This window comes from Lepidochelys olivacea (genome assembly GCF_965140295.1).
Source record: "Lepidochelys olivacea isolate rLepOli2 genome assembly, chromosome: 2".
NCBI lineage: Eukaryota > Metazoa > Chordata > Testudines > Cheloniidae > Lepidochelys > Lepidochelys olivacea.
Window position 1 is genome coordinate 47726859 of NC_140412.1, and position 20282 is coordinate 47747140.

Genomic DNA, 20282 nt, shown 5'->3' on the forward strand with positions numbered 1-20282 from the left:
CTGGCATCAGTAGGAACCAACACTAGCACTACGTGCTATTAGCCTGATTCAGTTTGCACACTAGCATAACTCAGTTGCCATCTAACATAGTGCCCGAGCATGTGTTGTGTAGGTTAGGCTCAGACGAGACATTGCCTAGATGGCAACAACAGTACCAGAGTGATAAATTTAATTAAAATGGCCATCCAAATTCAGCCAGACAAGCATCAGTGAGGCAACAGGAAGGTTGGGACTAAACACAGGTGAAAGTAAACCGATCCGGTCCTGCGTACCAGTAAGAAAGTGGCTGCCGGTACACAACCGACCATACCAGCAGGGCCACTGACCGGGGAGGAGGGAAGGGGCAGCTGCCCTGGGGCCCAGCGATTTAAAAGGTCCCAGGGCTCCCGGCAGCAGCTGGAGCCCTGGGCCCTTTAAATCATCGCCAGACCCCAGGTGGTGCAGGCCAGGCAGCGCTGAAGGGCTGGTTGAGAGAGTCTGGCCCCAGCCCCGCCCCCTTCTGCCCAAGGCCCCCCTTCCTCCTGAGGCTCCATCCCTTCTGCCTGAGGCCCCACCCCTTCCAGGGCCCCAGAGCCACCCCCCCTCCCGCTTACCAGTTCACCCCCTCCCCCCCAGCTGCCATGCGTACCGGTAAGTCTGTTAAGTTACTTTCACCCCTGGGACTAAGGGCATGGCTACACTAGAGAGCTTATAGCAGCACAGCTGGACCAATGCAGCTGTGCCACTGTACTCTCTAATGTAGCCACTCTAAGATGCCAGGAGAGAGAGCTCTTAAAAAATAAAACAAACAATATTTACCCACAATTATTTTCTATTCTGTGTCTACAGGAATTCTGTACTATTTCAAATACCATGATTTAGTAACTATTGCTAAAGACTAATAGCAACCACCATGATTCCCCTTCATCCCAAAAATAAAAAAAGCCATTCAAATTAACAGTTTTAAAAAGGTAATATTACAAATTGTAGGTACTAAAAGAACCAACTCCAACTTTTCAGGCCTGGTAACTCACAGTCATAAGTAATTAACCCAAGTCTTTTGGAAACAATTCCTTCTGAATGTTCCCTGCTGAAGTCTTTTCAGTTGACTGGTTCTGTTTTTGATTCTGCATATCTAAGTTTTTCACTGTCTGCTGCCAATGGATGTTTCAGGCTTGGACAGTAAATTTTCCTCTTAAGAGTTCCAAAAATACACACCCTGCTAGTCACTACCATTGATTCTGCCTAGGGTTTCACTTCAGGTCTAGAATTAGAGATTCAAGTCAGAAATCTGAGTCTACAACAGCTATTTTGTTCACAGTCTGCCTCTTTCTCACTTTCTCCCTCTGTAACGGAAAGTCAGAGTCACACAGTTCAAGGCCAGAAGGGACCACTAGACCAACTAATCTGACGGCCTGTGTATCACAGGCCACACACACACAGCACTTGCACACTAGTCCCAACAACCAAAATAAGATCAAAGTATTACAACCCACAGGAGACTAGACTATTATGCACCACAGGCAGAGAACAGGAGGGATGAAGGTGCACCACTGCTTGATGCCCCCCCCCCCCTGCAATGGATTAAGTGAGATCTACCCAGATATTCCTGGCAAGTGACCCACACTCACACACTGAAAAGGAAGGCAAAACAAAAAACAAAAACAAAAACCCCAAGGTCATTTCTTCCTGACCCCACATGTGGTGCTCAGACCTTGAGCATGTGAGTAAGATCCAGCCAGCCAGGCATCTGAGATAAAGAGCATGATTGTGCCACCTCAGAGCCCTGGCCCACCCCCACCAACTTTTCCATCTCCAATTATGGCCATCTGTGATGCTTTGAGGAAGGAGATTTTAAAAAGTTGACCCACAATACACTGGGGAGGAAAAATATCCCTTCCTGATCCCTGCTGATGGCCATCTGAAACCCTAAGTATGAGCTTTAGTAACATAAGAAAAACCAAAAGGGAACCCCATGGATGTTGAGCCCTGCCCCATAGGATCACAAGTAACCCCATCATACAATTTCACCCATAAGTTTGTCCAGCTCTCTCGTAAGACTAATTAAGTTGTTTGTCCCCACAACGCCTTTTGGGAAGGGTGTTCCAGAACCTCCCCCCTCTGATGATTAGAAACCTTCTTCTAATTTCCAGCCTGAATTTGTTCATGGTCACTTTGTACTCATTTTTTTCTTGTGCCAACATTGTCCTTTACCGTAAATATGTCTTCACCCTCCCTACGATTTACAGACAACAATTATAGATTCATAGATACTAAGGTCGGAAGGGACCATTATGATCATCTAGTCCGACCTTCTACACAACGCAGGCCACAGAATTTCACCCATCCACTCCTCCGAAAAACCTCTCACCTATGTCTGAGCTACTGAAGTCCTCAAAACGTGGTTTAAAGACTTCAAGGAGCAGAGAATCCTCCAGCAAGAGACCCATGCCCCATGATACAGAGGAAGGTGAAAAGCCCCCAGGGCCCCTTCCAATCTGCCCTGGAGGAAAATTCCTTCCCAACCCCAAATATGGCGACCAGCTGAACCCTGAGCATATGGGCAAGATTCACCAGCCAGATACCCAGGAAAGAATTCTCTGTAGTAACTCCGATCCCACCCCATCTAACATCCCATCTCAGGCCATTGGGCCTATTTACCATGAATATTTAAAGATAATTAATTACCAAAATCATGTTATCCCATCATACCATCTCCTCCATAAATTTATTGAGTTTAATCTTAAAGCCAGATAGGTCTTTTTCCCCCACTGCTTCCCTTGGAAGGCTATTCCAAAACTTCACTCCTCTGATGGTTAGAAACCTTCGTCTAATTTCAAGTCTAAACTTCCCAATGACCAGTTTGTATCCATTTGTTCTTGTGTCCACATTGGTACTGAGCTTAAATAATTCCTCTCCCTCTCCCGTATTTATCTCTGATATATTTATAGAGAGCAATCATATCTGCCCTCAGTCTTCTTTTGGTTAGGCTAAACAAGCCAAGCTCCTTGAGTCTCCTTTCATGAGACAGGTTTTCCATTCCTCGGATCATCCTAGTAGCCCTTCTCTGTACCTGTTCCAGTTTGAATTCATCCTTCTTAAACATGGGAGACCAGAACCGCACACAGTATTCCAGGTGAGGTCTCACCAGTGCCTTGTATAACGGTACTAATATCTCTTTATCTCTACTGGAAATACCTTGCCTGATGCATCCCAAGACCGCATTAGCTTTTTTCATGGCCATATCACATGGGCGGCTCACAGTCATCCTATGATCAACCAATACTCCAAGGTCCTTCTCCTCCTCCGTTGCTTCTAATTGATGCGTCCCCAGCTTATAACTAAAATTCTTATTAATCCCTAAATGTATAACCTTACACTTCTCACTATTAAATTTCATCCTATTACTATTACTCCAGTTTACAAGGTCATCCAAATCTTCCTGTATGATTTCCCGGTTCTTCTCTAAATTGGCAATACCTCCCAGCTTTGTGTCATCCGCAAACTTTATTAGCACACTCCCACTTTTTGTGACGAGGTCAGTAATAAAAAGATTAAATAAGATTGGTCCCAAAACCGATCCCTGAGGAACTCCACTGGTAACCTCCCTCCAGCCTGACAGTTCACCTGTCAGTAGGACCCGCTGTAGTCTCCCTGTTAACCAATTCCTTATCCACCTTTCAATTTTCATATTGATGCCCATCTTTTCCAATTTAACTAATAATGCCCCATGTGGCACGGTATCAAACGCCTTACTGAAATCTAGGTAAATTAGATCTACTGTCCTTTGTCTAAAAAAAATCTGTTATTTTCTCAAAGGAGGAGATCAGGTTGGTTTGGCATGATCTACCTTTTGTAAAACCATGTCGTATTTTGTCCCATTTACCATTGACTTCAATGTCCTTTACTACTTTCTCCTTCAAAATTTTTTCCAAGACCATGCATACTACAGATGTCAAACTAACAGGCCTGTAGTTACCCGGATCACGTTTTTTCCCCTTTCTTAAAAATAGGAACTATGTTAGCAATTCTCCAATCATATGGTACAACCCCGGAGTTTACAGATTCATTAAAAATTCTTGCTAATGGGCTTGCAATTTCGTGTGCCAATTCCTTTAATATTCTTGGATGAAGACTATCTTGGCCCCCCGATTTAGTCGCATTAAGCTGTTCGAGTTTCGCTTCTACCTCAGGTATGGTAATATCTATCTCCATATCCTCATTCCCATTTGTCATGCGACCATTATCCCTAAGATCCTCTTTAGCCTTATTAAAGATAGAGGCAAAGTATTTGTTTAGATATTGGGCCATGCCTAGATTATCCTTGACCTCCACTCCAGCCTCAGTGTTTAGCAGTCCCACTTCTTCTTTCTTTGTTTTCTTCTTATTTATATGGCTATAGAACCTTTTACTATTGGTTTTAATTCCCTTTGCAAGGTCCAACTCTACTTGACTTTTAGCCTGTCTCACTTTATCCCTACATGTTCGGACCTCAATAAGGTAGCTTTCCTTGCTGATCCCTCCCATCTTCCACTCCCTGTATGCTTTCTGCTTTTTCTTAATCACCTCTCTGAGATGCTTGCTCATCCAGCTTGGTCTACAACTCCTGCCTATGAATTTTTCCCCCTTTCTTGGGATGCAGGCTTCCGATAGCTTCTGCAGCTTTGATTTAAAGTAATCCCTGGCCTCCTCTACCTTTAGATCCATACATTCTTCAGTCCAATCCACTTCTAACTAATTTCCTTAATTTTTGAAAGTCAGCCCTTTTGAAATCAAAAACCCTAGTTGCAGATCTATTTTTGTTAATCCTTCTGTTCAGTTTGAACTGAATTAGCTCATGATCACTTGAACCAAGATTATCCCCTACAACCATTTCTTCTATGAGGTCCTCACTACGCACCAAAACCAAATCTAAAATGGCATCCCCTCTAGTCAGTTCAGCAACTACTTGGTGAAGGAATCCATCAGCTATCACATCTAGGAAAATCTGAGCCCTATTAGTATTACTACCACTTGTCCTTCAGTCTATATCTGGGAAGTTAATGTCTCCCATGATCACGCAGTTTCCATTAGTATTTACTTCATTAAAAACATTAAAAAGGGCTCTATCCATATCCAAATTAGATCCCAGCAGACTATAGCACCCACCAAGCACTATCCCAGGGGAAGCTCTAATAATTTTCTTCCCCAGAGTAATTTTTGCCCAGACAGACTCTGTCTTATCCATTCCATCGCTTCTTATTTCTTTACATTCTACCTCATCATTGATATACAATGCTACTCCACCACCTTTACCTTTATTTTGGTCTTTCCTAAACAGCACATTCCCTTCAATACCTGTAGTCCAGTCATGACTACTAGTCCACCATGTTTCTGTTATCCCTATAGTATCTGGTTTCACTTCCTGCACCAGTAGCTCTAGTTCCTCCATTTTGTTACCTAGGCTCCTCGCATTGGTGTACAAACATCTTAATGTTTGCTGTTTGGCCTCGCTCAATTCTGTACCCTATTAGGCATGGTCATTCTACAGCCAGTATAACCTATTACACTGGTATCCACACTGCCCTTCTTCCTTATATATATTCTCCTACCCACGGCTGTATCCTTTCTTACTTCGTTTTCTTCCCTCTCAATGCTAAAATCCGGCGTGGAGATTAGCTGGACATCTCCCAACAGTCTCCCCCAAATTCCTAGTTTAAAGCTCTCTTAATCAGTTGTGCCAGCCTCCATCCTAGAAGTCTATTTCCTTCCCTACTCAGATTAAGTCCATCCCAAGAGAACTGTCCTCTGTCCATGAATGCCTCCCAGTGGCCATACATCCCAAAGCCCTCCTTATAGCACCACTGCCTAAGACATCTGTTGATGGTCATAATCTTGTCACGCCTTTCTTGCCCTTCTCTAGGAACAGGCAGAATCCCACTAAAGATCACCTGAGCCTCGATTTCCTTAAGCATCTTCCCCAGCCTAGCCTAGTCTCCCTTAATAATTTCCAGTGAGAATCTAGCCATATCATTTGATCCCACATGAAGTATAATTAGAGGATTCTTTCCTGCTCCCTTTAGGATCCTTTTCAACCTCAAGTCTACATCCCGTATCTTAGCTCCTGGAAGACAGCATACCCTTCTATTCTCTGGATCAGCTCTGGTTACAGGCCTGTCTGATCTTCTCAGTAAAGAGTCCCCGATCACATAGACCTGCCTTTTCCTGATGATAGTGCTATTCTCCAGTCTATCCCCTGTTCCCTCTGGCTGCAAGTTCTTTCCATTCCTATTCTCCCTTGTAATCCTCTTCAACCCATCCTGTATCCTCCTGGAGCTCATATTTGGTGTAGTCTCCATTGACTCTTCCCCTTTTCCTATAGGACTAGCCTCTCCTCTTCTTCCTTGCCCTTCCACCTTCAGTGTCCACCTGCTGAGCCCCTTCTTCATTTTCCAACTCTGCAAACCTGTTCTTGAGCTCTATTTCTCCTTCACTAGTCCATCTTTGTCTCTGCCTGGTTCTTTTAGTCACATACTTCCACTGACCACTTTCCTCACCCAGTCTCCCCTAAGAATTCCTCAGTCCTGCTTCCATCTGCAAGTCTGAGCTTTTCCCTTCAGATACCTCATGTCTTTGCTCCATAATCTGCTCGACCCCCTTTCTAAACTCAACCAGACTTTCCACCTGCATCTCCAAACCTCGGATCTTTTCCTCCACCAGCTCTATCAGACGGCATTTCTTGCACACAAAACTCTTACCAGGTACCCCCTCCAGGATCATGTACATGCCACAGCTTCCACATCCAGTCATCTTCATTGTGTCTTCCACTACATGGGTCACTCCCGCTGCTGCCTCTGTATCTGTCACAGTCTTCCCACCTAAATACTGTTAATCTGGGAAACACAAACCACACCAAAACACCATCACCCACAGCAAAAACAAACCCCAAACAAGCACCACAATACAAACTCCCCCTCAAACTCTCCTGTTTACAGCTCTGTTTGCTGGCTCCTGTGCCACTGCCTGACTGGCTGCTACCTTTATAGGACCCCTAGTCAGAGAAGCCCCGCCCCCTAATCAGGGCTCAGCTTCTCTCCCAGCACAAAGCCCCTAGAAGCCTCTACACATACAAATAATACAAATATAAAACCAAATACAAATACCTTCTCCTCCAACAGAACTCCCACACAAACTCCCCTGTTTATAGCTCTGTTTGCTAGTTCCTGTGCTCCTACAGCTGTTTGTATATCCCCTCTCAGCCTTCTTCTTGCTAGATTAGTGGTTTTCAACCTTTTCTATGTGTGGACGCCCTGAAAAAAAATTGAATGGAGGTGCAGAGCTCTTTTGAAATCTTAGGCATAATCTGTGGACCCCCTAGGGTCCAGAGACCATAGGTTGAAAACCACTGTGTTAAACCAAACAAGCCAAGCTCTTCCAGTCTCTTCTCATAAGACAGGCCCTCCATTGCCCCTACTAGCTCTTCTCTGCACCTGTTCATCTTTTTAAGTTCATCTTTCTTGAACATGGGTGATTGATATTGTACCCAGTATTCCAAATGAGGTCTTACCAGTGCGTTGTATAAAGCATTAATTCCTCTCTCTCTCTCTACTGGAAATGCCTCACTTAATACATCCTAGAATGGCATTTGCCTTTTTCACCGCTGCATCATGTTAGTGGCTCAGTCACCCTGTGATTGACCCACAGCCAGCTCTTTCCTGCTCTGCCACTTCCAACTGATGATTTTCCCCAGCTTGTAGCAGAAATTATTATTAGACCCTATGTGCATGACCTTGCACTTGGTACTTTTGAATTTCATCCCATTTTTGTCACTCCAGTCTTCAAGGTCATCCAGATCTTCCTGAATAATATTTCAATCCTCCTCTGCATTGACGATGCCTCCCAACATTGTATCATCAGCAAATTTAATTAGCACACTCCCAATGATCTGTGCCAAGATCATTGATAAAGATGTTTAATAAAATTGGCACCAAGATCAATCCTTGAGGAAATCCATTAGTAAACTCCCTCCAGTCTGATAATTCACCTTTCAGCACAACCCATTGCCTTCTCCCCTTGGGCCAATTCCCTATCCATCTTACAGTGCTTGCACTGATCCCCATCTTGTCCAATTTAATAGTTTCCCCATGTGATACCATATCAAATGCTTCATTGGAGTCCAAGTATATTAGATCTGTCAAAGAAGAAATCTGAAATGATCTACCTTTGGTAAACCCATGTTGCATTACATCCCCTTTACCTCTATAAATTATTCTTTCCTTCACAATTTGTTCTAAAACATTGCATACTACTGAGGTTACTTCCCACCCCCTTTCTTAAATATAGGTATGACATTAGCTAGTCTCCAGGTCATATGGTGCTACCCCTGCACAGACAGATTTGCTAAAAATCCTTGCTACCAGACTATCAATCTCATGTGCCAGTTCTTTCAGTATTCTGGGATGGAAGTTTAGTCCCCCCAGTCCGAGTGTATTAAACTCGGAGTTTTTCTTCCACCTCAGATGTGGTAATTTCCATTCCTGACACTCATTTCCAGCAGCTACACTGCCTTCTAGCACCTTGGTGTGCTAGAGAGACACAAAGGTGATCTGTATACACTCTTCCCTGATCATTCTGTAGTGAAGCATTTTGATCAGGTGGACATCTCTAATGGCTTGGATTGGTCACTGGATCACAAGACTTTCTTTTACATTGATAGCCTGTCCTACTCTGTGGATGCCTTTGATTATGACCTGCAAACAGAAAAAATTTCCAATCACAGGAGTATGTACAAGCTAGAAAAGGAAGAAACCATCCCTGATGGAATGTGTATTGATACAGAAGACAAACGCTGGCTAGCCTGTTATGATGGAGGGAGAGTGATCCGTCTAGACCCTGAGACAGGAAAAAGAATCCAGACTGTGAAACTGCCTGTTGACAAGACAACTTCCTGCTGCTTTGCCCCAGGAAGTGGGGGCTTGATGATGACTGTTAGAAGCACAGTCTGAGGCTTTTTCTCTTTTCTCTTTTTTTTTTTCAGTTGGGGATTGGTCCTGCTTGGAGCAGGGGGTTGGACTAGATGACCTCCTGAGGTCCCTTCCAACCCTGATCTTCTATGATTCTATGGTATGTTCCATATGATCTTACTTATAGAAAACCAAGGCAAAGTATTCATTTTGGTTTTGGACCATACCTAGGTTATCTTTAATCTCCTTCCTATCCACACTGCACAGTGCAGATGGGGGCAAACTAGGGCCCGTGGGCCACATCCAGCCCAAAAGTCCCTTTTCTCTGGCCTCTGAGCTCCTGCCAGGGAGCGGGGTCAGGACAGGCTTGCAGAGGAGCCAGCCCAACTCCCCAGCAGAGTGGTGAGCAGGAAGGAGGCTAGCACCTGGCCCCTCCCCTTCTGCTCCCCTCCCTCCCTCCCTCACAGTCACACTTCCCCCTGCACCTGGGCAGCAGCTCCGGCTGGGCGGCGCGGCTATAGTGCGGCCAGACCTGGTGCTCCACGGCGGCGCGGTCAGGGGGAGCTCGGGGGAGGCGAGGAGCAGGGGAGGCTGCAGAGGGGGTGGTCAAGGGGCCTGGGCCCTGCTGCCAGGGACAGGAGAAGAGCAAACCAGGGCCCCCCTCCAGCATGCTTGGCCCTTGTCCTCAGCAGCCGAGCCCTGCCCGACTGCCGGGGAGAGCAGCCAAAGGAGCAGGGAAAATGCACAGGGAAAGGACTGAGCCCCCCTTCCCCCCACCCCACAGGTAACGTGGGATGGGGAGAGCAGGGAGGGTTGGTTAGGGGGCAAGGGGGTCTCTGGAGGTGGGGAGCAGGGAAGATTGGATAGGATGCAGGAGTCCCAGGGGGCAGTCAGGGGTGGGGAGCAGGGCAGGGGGTTGGGAGTTCCAGGGGGCTGGAATGGGGGTGGGGGCCAGGCCACGCCTCACTGTTTGGAGAGGCATAGCCTCCCCCAGCCTTCCCTACCCAGCCCTCCAGACAGTTTCTGTACCCGATGTGGCCCTAGGGCCCAAAAGTGTACCGAACCTGGCACAGTGATTCAACCTCATCCCCCTTAGTCTCTTTTTATTCAAATAACTAAAACAACCTGTTATTTATTTGCATTACCTTAACAAGAGATAATTCAGTTTGATTTTTAGCAATCCTCGCTTTATTCCTACATTTTCTAACATCCACCATGTAGCTTTCTTTGCTGATCAATCCCCTTTTCCACTCCTTATAGGCTCTCTCCTTACTCCTAATAACCTTCAAGGTGGTTATTCTTCCAGCTGGGTTTGGAAACATTTCCTACACGGATTTTCCCCCCCCTTTCTTGGGACTTACGGATTTAAATACAGAGGAAGCTTGACATTTCTTTCAGCTCTTCAGCCCAGCTGACTTCTTTAAACCAAGTTCCTAAATTTTACAAAAACTGCCCCTTTGTCAACTACGTCTTTTTATTTCAACCTGGTTTTGATTATCCTTCCATTTAATTTAAATGGAATCAATTTGTGATCACTCAATCCAAAGTTATTTCCTTTCCATAATTTATGTTTCTTGGCAAAAGTAAAAATTGTTTCTTAAATCTCTCCAAGAGGCCTGACCAAAACTAGATACAATCAGATAATCTGGTCTTTGAAATGTGGTCTCTGAACTAGGCAGATAAGCTATTGAACTATGTCCATTAAATTATAGCTTTGCGTTTTCAGTGGTTCATCTCTCAGACTGCAACCAATCCTCAAAGCATGTTTTGTATTTGTAACTGGAGAAAATGGTTTGGAAAGAGGAGAGATGTAGATATATCTCAGCCAGAGAACTTGGCCCATAGAGGAGAACAGGGGTACGAGGCACCCAAACTGCAACTCCTGTGAGGCTGTGTCAGCCTTGCTGAAACAGAATTATTTATTTTGCTGAAAAATCAAAATATTTCTGGGGATAGGGTGGGGCAGATTTTTTCTGTAGAGCTGGTCAGAAAATGATAGAGAACTTCCGGGACCTTTACTCCCCATTCAGTCACAGTCAAGAGCTATGGACAGAGGTGTCTCTTCCAATCAGTTGTGGTGGATAGTCATAAGAGGATAAGCCAGAAGTCTACGGAGAAGACAAGAATGGGTTTGGATTCAGGTTGCAACTTGGTATGTTGCTCCATAAAACAAAGGAAGAAAGGAAACTAGCTGAAGTTCTCTGACAATTTCAGATGTAATTTTTGCAGGGGTTTACATACAAAGCCACAAAAGGACAAACTTCAAACTCGGGTGGAATGGATGCATCTGCAAAAGAATGCACCACCCTTGAAGCCTGTTCGAAAATGCCTACAACATTCAGTTACAAATGCAAATTGGCATCTGTGTGTTACAATAATGAACAATTATATTACATTAGCACCTAAAAGTCCAACTAAGATTAGGACCCCTATTAGGGTCCACAAGACACTGCACAGACCATATTAAGAGAAAATCCCTACTGCAAAGAGTTTACAGCGTAAACTCATAAAACAGACAAAGGGTATTTGAGAATGAAAGTATTAACTTCATTTTATAAAGGAATTAAATGACTTGCCCAAGGTTACACAGAAGTCTGCAGCAGAGCTGGGAACCTAAGCAGAATCTCCTGAGCATCAATCCAGTGTCTAAACTAAAAACTACCTAATTTTTGTGCGGGTGTAGCACACTGGCAGGGGATGAATCATGTTCTCCCTTAGCAGGTGATCTACTAGATTATAACAGTCTCCTATAGCTAATTAAGTTACTTCAGTTCAGGTGACAAGTCTTCTGTTGTGGCGTTGATGGTCCCAGGTTCAAACTCTTCCAAAGGTACATCCTGAGGATACCTACCCATTGCATCAAAGTGAAAATTTGGCTCATATAAATATACATACAAACATAATCTAAATTGGAATAATGGGACATTCCTATCTGCTGGCTGCTAGGTACATCTCAAGCTTAGAATTATTGGATTTGTACCCATCTGGTGACTTCAACAACTCCCAAACAAAAGATCTGACTCTTATCTGAAGAGTCCAATAATTTATTTGTGTGGCAGGGCAAAGAAGAGAAACAAAGATTTAGTATGGTATCAAGTAAAAGAAAAAGAATACCAAGTAGTATAATTATCTTAAGAAATTGCTATAGCTTCAGCAAAGTGTGGCAAGATATATGCTAAACTGTTCCACTCTAATTGCCTATAATTTGAGGCAGAAGGCAGGTTGTCATATGCCTAGTTTCAGAAATCCCAGGAGAATATGCACTATGGGGATTGAGGGGTGTGTTCAGTACAGTTATTTTACAGATGATTCAGAGGCATCTTTTGGGGCTCAGAATAATGATTATGTAGTCCTCGGACATGTTGCCCCTATCCATGAAAATATAACACAAATCATAGAATCATAGAATATCAGGGTTGGAAGGGACCCCAGAAGGTCATCTAGTCCAACCCCCTGCTCAAAGCAGGACCAATTCCCAGTTAAATCATCCCAGCCAGGGCTTTGTCAAGCCTGACCTTAAAAACCTCTAAGGAAGGAGATTCTACCACCTCCCTAGGTAACGCATTCCAGTGTTTCACCACCCTCTTAGTGAAAAAGTTTTTCCTAATATCCAATCTAAACCTCCCCCACTGCAACTTGAGACCATTACTCCTCGTTCTGTCATCTGCTACCATTGAGAACAGTCTAGAGCCATCCTCTTTGGAACCCCCTTTCAGCTAGTTGAAAGCAGCTATCAAATCCCCCCTCATTCTTCTCTTCTGCAGGCTAAACAAGCCCAGCTCCCTCAGCCTCTCCTCATAATTCATGTGTTCCAGTCCCCTAATCATTTTTGTTGCTCTTCGCTGGACTCTCTCCAATTTATCCACATCCTTCTTGAAGTGTGGGGCCCAAAACTGGACACAGTACTCCAGATGAGGCCTCACCAATGTCGAATAGAGGGGAACGATCACATCCCTCGATCTGCTCGCTATGCCCCTACTTATACATCCCAAAATGCCATTGGCCTTCTTGGCAACAAGGGCACACTGCTGACTCATATCCAGCTTCTCATCCACTGTCACCCCTAGGTCCTTTTCCGCAGAACTGCTGCCTAGCCATTCGGTCCCTAGTCTGTAGCTGTGCAGAGGGATAGCCGGGCTCTTCATTAATAGGGGGCACTCACTTCTTGAGTGCCTCCTGCTATTGCATGCAGTACTGCAGGCCTTTTTCCACATCTGGCACCACCTGTAGGTTGTCAACCTTGCTTGTCAGGTCTTCAGTTGCTCAGCTTTCTGGCCAGGTCACGCAGTCCTTTCCAGGGTAGCAAAGAGTCCAACAAAACTCTGTCTGCCCCAATCCAGGTGCTTTAAATTCAGCCCTTTGCTCAGGCTTCTAAATGAGCCTTCTCCCCCTTCTCAGCATTTATACTCCCAATGAACCTTGTCCCTTTCTTGGGGTTTCCCCACTTTGCTGGTGGTGGGGGGACCCAGGCCTGCTTCCTACTTCAGGTTCCAACCCAGGGGCCCTGTAACCAGTATCCACATTCCACTCACTTAAACTGATTGCCACTACTTCCCTGGGTCTCTTCCCACCTGGCAACTTTATCTTCACCCCTCACCTTAGGGTTAAAGTTCTCAGGTCACCTCACTCACAGCTTAAGCAAATGCAGCCAGAACCAAACTCTGGTTATCCCTCAAGCTCCTCTGGCCAGAGGAGCTCCCTTCCTCTGATCCCTGCCAGCAACTGAACTGATAAGGCCCTGCAGCAACTGTTATGTGAGCCTGCTCGGCTGTGATTCGCTGCTTCATACAGCCTGTCTAGGCAGGCCTGGGGGACCCACCTTCCTGTGGCGGGGTGTAGTAGGACTGCGGGGCCTCCATCAGGGAGCCACAAAAGGCCTGTACACCCAATCACACACCCCTCTGCAGTGGTTAAAAATTTTTGAGAGCCCAGTCCCTGACCATAGAACATTTGCAGAAAGGCTCTCATAGACACAGAAATTGTTTTTGCATACATAAAATGTTTGATGTCTGTTTTTCATTTATATATATATGCAAAAAGAGTGCTCCAGGGTATCCTGACAAATAACAGATACATTATTGGACGGATGACATCCAAGTCCAAGTTTTAGTGCATAATTGAAGGACTGATTATCCTAGAGAGCAGGTAATTTTTAATACGTCAAATAGTCCTCTGCAGTTCACTATACAACCTGTACCTCCCTCATTGTGGCAGGCTTCATTCAGCTGTGTATTTGTCAAGTGATTTAAAATGGGGCTGTTTTTTTTAATACTTCCTGCCCTTTTGTTTTCAACTAGAATAAAACAGCCCTTAAACTACTTTAAGGACAGCATGATACTTGTGCAAATTACATCCAGTGCAATTATAATTCACATTTAAAGATATTGGGCCAGATCCTCAACTGGTGTAAACAGTCATATGTTTTTACATGTTGAAGTCAATAGCACTAACAGTTTACATCAGTTGAGAATCTGGCCTGCTATGTTAAATACTTCTGTATGGGAGAAACAAAAAGGAAATATCAGGAGGGAATTATTATTTATAAGTAATTTTATTTTTCCTCCCACCCTTCCAAATCAAAATCCAAAATCCAGACAAATCCAACCGCTGAGGCTATTAAAATCCAGGGTGAAAGTAAGGTGGTACGGGCTTATATGGCGTACCAGTAAAAGTGGCCGCCACTATCGGCCCGTACAGCAGAATTTAAAGCAGCAGTGCTTTAACATTGTTGCCCCTTTTGCCCCCCGGGGCCACCGACGGGGTGGGGCAGGGCAAAAGGAGCAGCTGCCCCTGGGCCAGCAATTTAAAAGGGCCCAGGGCTCCAGGCGCCGCGACTGCAGCAGCCGGAGTCTCAGGCCCTTTAAATCACCACTGGAGCCCCAGGCGGTGCGGGCCAGGCAGCGCAGATGGGCTGGCTGGGGGATGCTGACCCCTCCAGCCCCACTCCTTATGTCCCTTCCCGGGGCGGGGAGGGGCTGTGGAGGCAGCCCCCATACCGGTAAGAGTTCAATTTTACTTTCACACCTGTTAAAATCTGAACCCCAAACCAGTTACCAATTTCCAAATATCTTCATAATACACTAGATTCCCTAAAGGTTCGGGGGGTAGTCAAAGCCAAGATTTTAGTTCCACACCTTATAAAGTCTGGGGTTATTTGAAACATTTGAATCTGGATCTGAATATTTTGAATGGGCTCCTATGATAGGGCCTTCGGTGGCCAGGTGGCCTAGTGGCTAGATCATTGGTCAGACGGGTTGGCAGAGGACCCAGATCCTTCCCATGGGCCCTGTGTAGTTCAACCCCTAAACAGGGGTTGATGGGTCTGCATCACTTCTGGGGCAGGGTGGGGCTCAAGACTCGCTTTCCTGGCTACTTCTTTTTAGAGTCTCTTTAGTTTGGGGCATAGCCCCGTTAGTTCAGTTACCCCACAGTTGGGGCTTAGCTGCAAGTACGTCCAAGTTCAGGGCTTACACAGAATGTATGAGTATACTGGAAATGTTTGCCTTCAATATCTGATCTCTATTCTGATGCTCAAATCTCATTTTCACTGCATGAAAAACAATGTAAATGGTGAAAAGAAGTTTTTATGGGCTCATTTTCACATGGCAAACCTATCAAATTCACCAATTTGGATTTCACATTAAATGTAAAATATATACGGAGCTCTGTTTATGAACTCTAGTCCCCATTGGTAAAGTATGAGCTTATTATCAACTCACTGAATCTACTGTGTAGTCCTTCTTATGGATTGATTATTGTGTGTAATAATGAAAAACTGGGATGCATGCAGTTATCATGAGAATTGTCATGAGATTTTAAGTAACTTCCCATGAAGACTTTTGATATTTCGCAATAACTCGATTTTACTCAATGGGTTCTATCGTGAACTATTGGGGCGTGGAAGGAGGCTTTGAGAAGAATGGTAAGTAAAGAACAGATGATTCACCAATCACTGTAAATAATGCCATCTGTAGCATGATGCTATAACTTGCAGTCCTCTCTGAGACTTAGACCTACTTTCTCCTTAGGTCCACCATGTCAAACGATAATATCTACAACTATGTGCCTAAAAAGTGCATAGAATTTTCTTTAATAGAATCTTAGTCTGTGAAATTAGTATTTCATAAACCCTGCAGAGTGTTGCAGGTAAAAATGCTAAAATAATACTCGAGAAGTGATAGCTTGAGCTGTGAGTACAAAGGATGTGAATAATGTTGTGTAAAATATATACGAAAAAGAACATTGATTCCCAGGGAATCATCTTGACCTATACCTTTCAAATCCATTTGTTTGATAAGAGCCTTGGTGACCTCAGTAAAACAGTCATTGCCTTAGCACAGAACAGCTAATGGACACTGTCTGCTGATGAAGTTGTATCTTTTTGATGTCTTTGAGGCCCCTTGAAAGGTTAAAATACTCTCCACTATGTATTAAACAATGAGGAAAGAGTCACTTGGAGTGTATATACTAAGCAAGGCTATCAGTAATGTTTTATTTTAACTAAGCACACAGTGTTCATTGGGGGTCTGGGGGAGGGAGGACGTGGCTTGACTAAAAGCTTGATCCAAAGCCCATTAAATTCAGTGAAAAGACTCTCATTGATTTCAATGGGCTTTGGATCAGGCTGTAAGTGCTCTTTGGGATATTTATGATAATGTCTCCCCCTTTAAAGCCTAATTTTAGGTTTTCTTCTTGATTCTGTATGCATTCAGATTTGGAAAATACTGTTTTTGATTACAGTGTTGCAATATAAAAAGTATAAACCAAATCACCAATTCATTCATCACCAAATATCAATTGTTCTTTTCTTTATCCTCTCCTCCCAAACCACCCTATTTCCATCTCCTGCCCTTTACATTTGTTCCACTCATACAGTATTGAGGGACACCAGACTAATTAGCTTATTAGAATCCAACTGCTGTTCGTAGTAAAGTATAATGTAGGCCGCAGTATGAATAAGCCCTGAACATCAACATTATTCAATTTCTATTTTAGTCTATTTTCATATTCAAAATTCTAGTGATACTAACTTAAAGAGAGAGAGAGAGAGAGAGAGGTCTTTCCTTTGAAACAAAATGAAAACTGTCTCCTTCAACACTAAAATCACTCCAGGAAATAGTCTTTTTCAGTAATGCACCGCTGAGGAAGACTTATACTATATGGGATGGTTTTAGGTTAGGCAAAGAATGTAATCATTACTTTAAATAAACACTGAACATTCTTGAGTACAATCCTGGGAAACCTAAAGAAGTGTCATATTGTTTTTTAAAATATATTCTGATTTTTTAGCTAGGCTTAGCGGTATGGAATTTGTTCAGAATATATTGTGAACCTATTAGACTTAAATGGCTAATTACCTATATTGTTTTGCATATTGAATATCAAAATAGTCCGAATTCTGCTCTGTTACGCTGTCGTAAAATATTAGATGACTGTATTTGCATCCAAACAGCCCAATCCATGATGTACAAATGCAGTCGCATCCTGTATAGTAAAGGATACTTACAGCTCTGAGATGAAATTCTGGCTCTGTTGAAGTCCATAGGAATTTGGCCATGGATATCAGTGGATCCAGTATTTTACCTCTATTCTTTTACATATGATCAGCTCTATATTTGACTTTCCTGACTGCTTGGTGGTGTGCCCTACTTCCCTAATACCTGATCTAATTGCAGTGATGATATCTGCTTGGATTCATCAAGTGAAATCGTAGCCCTATTGAAGTGGTATTTTATGGAATAAAGCCAAAATATAGGCATATCTAGAATCTTACCCAACGGTGAACAGAAATGACTTAAAAACATGAACATAAATAGCTGATAATGATCCCACACTACTAATGGACTACATACCCTCTGTCTCAATGTCTCTTCTGTCACAATGGAATCACAATCATTCTTCCCTGGATTTGGAAATACAGTTTCTTCCTCCTGTATATTACAGACTGATAATATCAACAAATGCAGAAGAAATACCAAGAACCTTCACAGATTGCATGGAAGTCTTGGCAGGCAAAAGTCCTTTCACATCACCTTTAAAAGTGTATTTATATATAATGCTGAACTGTGGATACATACTCTGAGTTTTTAAACAATTTTTGAAAATATATTTATTTATTTAAAAAGCAGTTCCAAGTTTAATGAATCTTTTAAAAAAATCTCTAGGTAAAGAAACAGAACTTCACTCATAATGAAAAATATTCAGGTACACTTGTCTGCGTATAGGAAAATTACTTACCTTTAGTAACCAGAGTTCTTCGATGTGTATTGTTTAGACGAGTTCCACTTCTGGTGGTGTACATGCACTTCATATGCTGGAGACTGGAACTTATTAGCCAACAGTGTCTGTCGGTCAGACCTGCTCCCCTGATAACTGTGAGTGCCTCTCCTCTCAAGATGATAAGAGGGAAGAGTGACCAACCAAACTTCAGTTCCTGCACCACTATCAAGTCTAGGATATTAGACTCAGCAGTCGTGGGGAAAAGAGGATGGGTAATGGAACACATGTAAACACCACATTTCAAAGAACTTCGGTCACTAAAGGTAAGTAACTTTCTTTTTTGAATGCTTGTTTACATGTTCCATTCTGGTGACTCCCAAGCTGTATATAATAGAGGATGGTACCACAAGTCTAATTAAACCAAGACTGCAAAACAGGCTCCCAAAATGGGCATTTGAACAAGTTGCCTGAGCTAAAGAATAATGGCTAGAAGAAGTATGCGTACTGATTCCAGTAGCAGCCCTACATATATCAGCTATGGGCATTCCCCTAAGAGAGGCTGCAGAAATGGCCTTTGCTCTGCTGGAATGTGACCTAACATGACCTGGGCATTCTATACTGGCTCCTTCATAACATTACTTTATGCAGCATGACACCAAATTAGAGATTCTCTGACTTGAGATTGTCTGACCCTTGAATCTCTTGGCAGTGGAAATAAGTTGCCTAAGGGATGGTCTGAATGGTTTTGTTCTAGTCAAATAAAATGGCAGAGCTCAGGAGAACATTTAGAGTACATGATAAAGCCTCACTCTTGGTTGAATGCAGCTTTGTGGAAAAAACAGGTAAGTGAAAAGACTGATTTAAATGAAAATCACAGATTATTTTAGGAAGAAAATTTAGGGTGTGGCCAGAGTGTAACTTTATCCCTGTGCAAAATTTTAAATGGGGATGCCGCCAGGAGAGCTTGCAATTCACAGACCCTGCATGCTTCGATATAATTGCAATGAGGAATGATATCTTCATAGACAAATGGAGCAAAGAACATAAGGCTAATGGCTCAAATGGAGGTCCCATCATGGTGGTAAGTACCATAGATTAAAAGATGGAGGGAATTCTCCCAAAAGACCTTTCACAAACTTTTAAACTGAAGGATGAGAAAAAACTGTATCGTCTTGAATTGGTGGATGATATGCAGAGATAGCAGCCAAATGAACACAATTAGTTTAGCCACAAACTAGAGATTTTCAAAGGTAATACATACCAAGGATATGAGAGATAGATGTCTCTTGTGCAGAAAAATTATGTTGTTAAATCCAGGATGAAAAATACTTCCATTTTGAAGTATAAGTTGTCCTTGTAGACTGCTTTCTGCTCTAAATTAATATGCTCTGTATGTCAACAGACCAATTCTTATCCAAGTCTCTTAGTCAGGCAGGTTTCATACCATGAGGTGTAGCAGCAACACATCTGGATTAAATGGTGTCCCATTGTTCTGAATAATTAAATCTGGTAGAAGAGGTGTTACCGAGATATTTCTGATTTCTGTGAACAGGTATTGCTAGGGCCAGTATTGCTGGAGCTATTGGCATAACTGAGGCCTTGTCCTCTCCGACCTTCCTTAAGACCCATGGGATCAGAAGAATTGGGGGAAAAGCGTACAACAGACACTGAGTCCAGGGGATTAGGAAGGCATCTCCATAAGACCCCAGATTCTGGAACCCCTTGGAACACACTTTGCATTTCTTGTTATGTTCCATAGCAAACAGATTTAGGTGGGTCCACCCCAGTGATTGAAAATGGTCGAAACCTTTATGGACTATTCATGATTCTGAGGAAAATGCCTTCTTAGATGGCCTGCCAGACTATGTAGGCCTGGAAAGTGAAATGCAGTCAGTATTATGGTGTGCTGGATACACCCAGTGGTGAGCTGGAGCCGGTTCGTACCGGTTCACTGGAACTGGTTCTTAAATTTAGAAGCCCTTTTACAACTGGTTGTCCCACGACTTCTAAATTTAACAACTGGCCAAAAGTGGTGCCTTAGGCGTCGACTCCGTGGGTGCTCTGGGGCTGGAGCACCAACGGGGAAAATTTGGTGGGTGCAGAGCACCCACCAGCAGCTCTCCGCCCGGCCTCAGCTCACCT

The 20282-nt window shown here is 43.6% G+C and overlaps 1 long non-coding RNA gene across 1 annotated transcript in view; it reads right to left on the reverse strand.

Moving 5' to 3' along the window:
• Positions 1 to 20282, reverse strand: part of LOC311517097 — a 117710-nt gene that overhangs the window by 42322 nt on the left and 55106 nt on the right. The window contains exon 2 of the long non-coding RNA XR_014710581.1: positions 6717 to 6851. This is a non-coding gene — a long non-coding RNA (uncharacterized lncRNA). The remainder of the gene's footprint in view (positions 1 to 6716; positions 6852 to 20282) is intronic.